Genomic DNA, 5,850 nt, shown 5'->3' with positions numbered 1-5,850 from the left:
TGCGCTGTGGCTGGCCCCTTTCTCTCCAGGCAGAATTTCACGCTTGTCTCCTTTCTGGACACGAGTCAGGTGTGCTGGGATCGGAGCGGCCTGCCAGACCCCTTTGCCGCTTGGCTGCCGGTGTGTTTAGCGCGCTTGCCAGTCCCCTGGGGAGGCTGAGCCCTGCCACAGCTGGACTCGCTCTGTCCATAGGGTGATGGGAAGGAAGGAGGCCAGGACGAACACCAGAGTCTAATGTGAATATAACTCTTGTATAAAGCTTTTAGAAAAAAGGAAAAATAAACAGTTGCTAGAGTGAAGGCAGACTTGAATTGACCTGGACTTTCCCCTGCCGCTCAGTGCAGCCCGTGGCGGGAAGGCACTATCGGGGGCCTGGGCAGTGGTCCGCAAGTGTGAGCCCCAGACACGCCGCAGTAGCGTCGCCTGGGAACGCGACAGAAATGCAGATTCTCGGGCCCCTCCCCCTGCCCCGCCCTGCGGCCCTGGGCGTGTTGCAGAGGACCTGGACGTTTGCGGTCCTCTGGGTCGGAGGAGCGCCGGTGCCGGGTGTGAGTCTCCTTTTGGTACTCCAAGCCATGTGCTCTTAGATCTAGAGCCTCGGATCCGCACCTGGAAGGTGGAGATGCTGCCGACCATTCCTTTGCTCAACGAATATGAGGGGGGCCCCCAAACCCCAGAATTTATTAAAAAATTGTGCAGTTATTGTTATATGTTTAAACTTCAGTCACCTTCAAAGTACTCTCTTTTTGGTGCAATACACCCACTGAGACTTTTTTTTCCTCTGCTGAAAAACGTTCCTGAACTTTTCGATTTGGACCCCTTTTAGTGTGTCTGTCGTTTTTTGTTTCACCTTTTTCACATCAGCAAAACATCTCCCTTTGAGGACTTTTTTTCATTCGGGGAAACAAGACAAAGTAGCTCGGGGTGAGATTGGTTGAATAGGAAGGGTAAGGGTGTGGGGAATCTTGCTGTTTTGGTCAAAAACTGCTGAACACTCAGCACAGTGTGGGCAGATGCGCTTGTGAATCACCCATCGTGAACTGGGCAAACGCACAGAGAGTCTTCAAGGAAAACCTCAGTGAAGCCAAAAGCTCACACCACCACCAGCGGGTGCACTGATTCAGATGGGCTCCTGGAACACTCACCGAGCGGGGGAAGCCCGTGTTACAAGGGGCCTGCCCTCCAGAAGGTAATTCTGGCTTTTTGGGGGGCCCCCCTTGTGTGTGTCACTCACCTACGGAGCCCAGACAGTGTGCTCATCCTAGAGACCCAATACAAGTGAAGTAGAAGGGCCTGAGCTCAGAGGGGTTCAAGTCTGGTGGGGGGAACAGGCACTGAGATCGGAACAGGGCCACCCCACCTAGTCTGGAGGCTTGGAAAAGCTTCCCCAAGACAGCGATGTCTGAACTGTCATCAGAGGGAGGAGACGGTGCAGGGGAAGCAGGGTGGGAGGGCCGAGCAGGTCTGGCAAGAGGAAGACCATCTGCGAAGGCCCACCAGTGGATGGCAAGAGCACCCACTGGTTAAGGGAACGCTGGTTCCCAAATTTGTACCCTGGAATCACCTCAGAACATACCAGTGCCTAGGCCACACCCCTGGAGATTGTGGTTTAGTTAAATTTAATGAAAATCCTGGGGGATTCTAAGGTGGGACAAGTTTGGGGATCAGTGAACTGGGAGAAGGCAAGAGTGCCTGGACCCCGTACGGGGAAGAGGCCAGGATGGGAGGTGAGGGGCCGCCGGGTGGGGATCAGCCGCAGGTCCTTCCCCTGAGTGTGTGGTGGCGGTGCCCTGGCCGGGCTGCACACAGGGGAGCGACCCAAGACGGCTGGCCCTGGGAGAAGCGCACTCTGGTGCTGGGTAGAAAGTGGTGGGGGAGGGGTGTCGGGGGCTGTCGGAGGAGGGGCGGAGCTGCAGACAGGTAATTGATCCGTCTCAGCACAGAGGAGGGGGAGCGCGGGGAACTCACGATGGCCCGTGGTTTCTGACTGGCAGAGAGCCAGGTTTGGGAGACATCGTGAGTTTGGCTCTGGGTGTACTGAGTTCATTGCCAGAGGCGGAAACGTGCAGTGAACACTGGGGTTGTGCGCCTTGTGCAGCGAGAGGGCTCGAGGTGGTGGCTCTAGGAGGCCTTTACAAGTTAAACTTCTTGCGCTGTTTCACTCTGCCACCTTTGTGCTTACGCTTGGGGCTTTTCGGTCATAGGTGGTCCCTGCCCCCCACCCCCAGTGTCCCATCCTCATTGAGGAAGAAGCAGGAAGGGGAAATGTTGGGGGGCGAGGTTTGGAAACAGGACATTGCATAAGGAAAGTGCAAGTTTTCCCCAGACCCTCTGCTTGTGTCTCGTTGGCCACAACTGTGTTCACAGCCACACATACTGGATAGACAATCTGAGGAGCACGCTGCCCCCCAGACAAAATCAGGGTCCTGCTCAGAGGGTATAAAGGGGAGTGGATGCCACACAGTGGGCATACCTAACACGCTTTTTCCAGCCAAGAGGGGATGCTGGATGGGCAGCTGAGTATATGAGCCTGTGCAGCCCAGGGGCAGGCGAGAGAGGGAGCGTTGCACAGCCATGATTATAGGAATAGAATTAGGATCTTTGCCGTCAGGGTAGACCCTCCAACTCTTGAGGTTCTAACTCCCTGGCCTGCCTCCCCTTTACCTGGAGACTCTCTGTCTCCTTGCTAAGGAATGTGACTCTCTGGCAGCCGCTCTGCCCCTTTTCCTGTGCTAGGGCCCTGGCTACTTCTCTGCTGCCCACACTATGTGCAGGTAAACCCAGCTCAGCACAGAGACCTCCCCAGGCCCTTGCGCTGGCATCTGGTGACGAAGCTTGCTGTGGGCGAGGGCCATGCCGCTTGGTGGCAGTTTGGACCCTGCAGATGTGAGCACCCTGCCGGGCAAGTGACTGGTTGCCCCTTCATGCAGCTCCTGGAGTCCCCGTGGTCTTGCCATGCCTCCCAATGGGGCCTTGTCTGCAGGTCTTTAATCAGCAGCCCTTTCCCATCATTAGGAAAGACATTAAATTAGGCTGGCTGATTGCCAAGGAGATGCTGGCCCTTCTAGCCCAGAGAGGAGAGGGCTGCTCTCTCTTCAAGTTGTCAGTCTTGTCCTTTTCTTGGAGCACAGAACCAGCTTCAGGAAGGAGAACAAAACACAAGCACACAAAAACAGCTAACACGCTTAGCTGACCAGCGATGCCCAGAAGAGGAGAGGGAGCGGGGGCCAGACTCGTAAATAGCGCTTTTGTCCACTGGGGGCTTTTAACACTTTAGATTTGAACAAATAGAGAGTTTGCTTTCTAAGCATCATACCCTAAATGGGCCTTGAAAATTATAGAGGAATTTCTCTGGCTGTCATTATGCTGTCCCCAGATTCAGCAGGCTTAAGGCCCTGAAGAATGTCAGGCTGATGTGTCAGACACGTCCCAGGCTGGAGACAAAGCAGAGGGCGCCGGTAGTTCATTAGGCCCCCGTCCTCACGAGCAGGTGGGCGCCAAACTTGGGGCCGGTTCTGGGAGCCCGAGGTCAGCCCACGTGGGCATGTGGCCTGGCCTCCCCTGGTAGCCGGCCCCGTCCAGCACAATGGCTCCTCTGTGGGCAGGTTTAGGCCTCTGCCCTGGTTCCTGCTCTCTCCCTTGCCTGGTGACGGCAGTGACATTCTTGATTTCTGCAGTGCCTCCTGGCAAGTGCTTTTCTGTCTGCAGCTTTACTCGGTGGGCATGAGGAATTCACTCCCTGCCCGCCCTCCTCAGGCCCCAGTCCCAGTGTTACTCTTGGAGGTCTGTGTAGGGGATCTCTCAGTACCTTTTCCCCCGGTAGGTTTCACATTTTTGTCTTCATTCCAGGTGACTTATTTTCAGTATACATATAACTACTACAAGTTGAGATGGTTTTAAAATCTGACCTTGGCAGAACATCCCAGCTAGGCCCAGGCAGGTTGGAAGCCTTAGAATGGAAGATGAGAAATAAGAACTGCGTATTCTCAGATGGGGAAATAGAGGCATAGGGAAGGGAGATGTGTGATCCAAGGCCCCACAGCCGGTATGTGATAGAGCCCATTCCAGACCCTGTGGCCCATTCCCCACATGCCAAGGGCCTGCCATTTGTCATAGCAGCTCACCTCTTAACAACCTGTGCAGTAGACCTTGAACTCAGGTTTAAACTATGTGGCTCAATTGAAAAAAAAAAAAAAATCTGCATTTAAATGCACTCGCACAGTCCAAATCCATGTTGTTCACAGGGCAGGTGTACTACGCGCTGCACTGACCACTGTCCTCGTTTGTGATAACTGCATGACATTGGCCGTGGCCCAGCTCAGAGGCTTGAGGCCTGATCCTGGACGCGCAGGTAAGAGCTGCCGCTCTTGAGCACACACTGGGGCCTCTTCCGTGCCTGGGGCACAGAATGGGTGAGCTGCTTCTGCTGACTCCCCGTGCGGACGGCGACGCCACCATCCCAGCGTGTCAGAAACAGCCCGGCTCTGACAGGATGTTCTTAACTGCCACGCGATGCTGCCTCCGCGTCAGGCCAGCCGGCGCTCCCGCACCTTGTCTGTCGTGGAGAACAGTTTCGGGTCCCAGGACAGTGCAAGGACAGGAAAAACCACTTGACACTCACTCTCTTTGCTGATGACGTTACACTAAACGTAGGCGCCCTGTGCGCTGGGCAAGGCCGTCGTTTCTGTCAGGGAGGGACTAGTTAGCTGACAGAGGAAACCTCCTTGCCCTCTCAGTCCTCCCCGTAGGAGGCTTGGCCTTTTAATCCTGCCCTACCCAGTAATTTAGAAGAATAGCAGTGATGATGACGACCAAAGCCAGTTGGATCCACAGGGAGAGTCCTAGGAGGCAAACTATAATTATCTAAATTAGACTCAGAGAGGGATTTGAGTTTTACAACCTGATGCTCCTGCCGCAGAAAGCCATGTTGCTAAGGGTGCGGCCTGGGGCGGGGAGCCTCCTGGCTGATTTCCAGGCGATTCCTGAAGCCGCACTCTGCCGAACTTCCCGAGGGAGCTCATTGTGTCTCAGAATGGTGTCACTTGAGAGAGCAGCTTCTAGAAACTTCTGGGAGCTCTGTCCCGTGTTTGTGAAGGAAATGTCTAGGTTTTCTGCTAGGTTGCATTCCCTTCAAGAAGCAAATAGTTCTTGCATGTTTTATCATTCATCAGCTTTTCCATGAGGTTTTTAATTTTTCTCACCTGGTGGCAAATTTCTACAAAGCAATTTTTAAAAAACGGTTTATGTGTCCCTTCATAGGAGTCCCTGCTCCCTCGGGGCCAGAGGAGACCCCCTCACAGCCCTGAGGGTAGCCGGGCAGCCTCCTGGGGTACAGGCCTGCCCCCTGCTCACCAGCTGCCCCCAAGGCTCCTTCCAAATGAGCACCTCATTGAAATGACAAATACCAGCCAGAACTGGGTCAGTTCGGGCGTATTCGCAGGCCTGTATTTCAGTGTGGGCTTTGCCCTGTTGCCTCTGCAGCCATATGCTGGCTACCTAACCACCAGGAGGAGTGAGTTATGAACTCCAGTGTGGCACAGAGGACTTGCCTGAACGCTGTGCTATTCGGCGATAGGCTGGCTTCCACCTGCCCTAGGCTCTGTCCCTAAAAGGGACCTCAGCCCCCATGCTGAGTTTTTGCTCCAGAAAGCGCAGTGATGTCAAATCTAAAAATGTGCGTGGTCTCAACTCACTTTGCCAAACCACTTGCAGCAGTTCTCCCTCACTTCCCTTCTGTAATTTTCCATTTCCTTACAGAGTTTACCCAGTCTCCTTTTTTACCCTCTTTTCACTTCCCCATAGACCTTTTTGTTTGTCTGTTTCCTCTCTGTTCTTCTTTAAAAACCTCAA

The sequence above is a fragment of the Pteronotus mesoamericanus genome, unplaced genomic scaffold, assembly GCF_021234165.1.
Source record: "Pteronotus mesoamericanus isolate MK-2021 breed Mesoamerican mustached bat unplaced genomic scaffold, CSHL_Meso_final scaffold_582, whole genome shotgun sequence".
NCBI classification, from domain to species: Eukaryota; Metazoa; Chordata; class Mammalia; order Chiroptera; family Mormoopidae; genus Pteronotus; species Pteronotus mesoamericanus.
The sequence above is the reverse complement of the archived record's forward strand: the minus strand, read 5'-3'. Positions refer to the sequence as shown.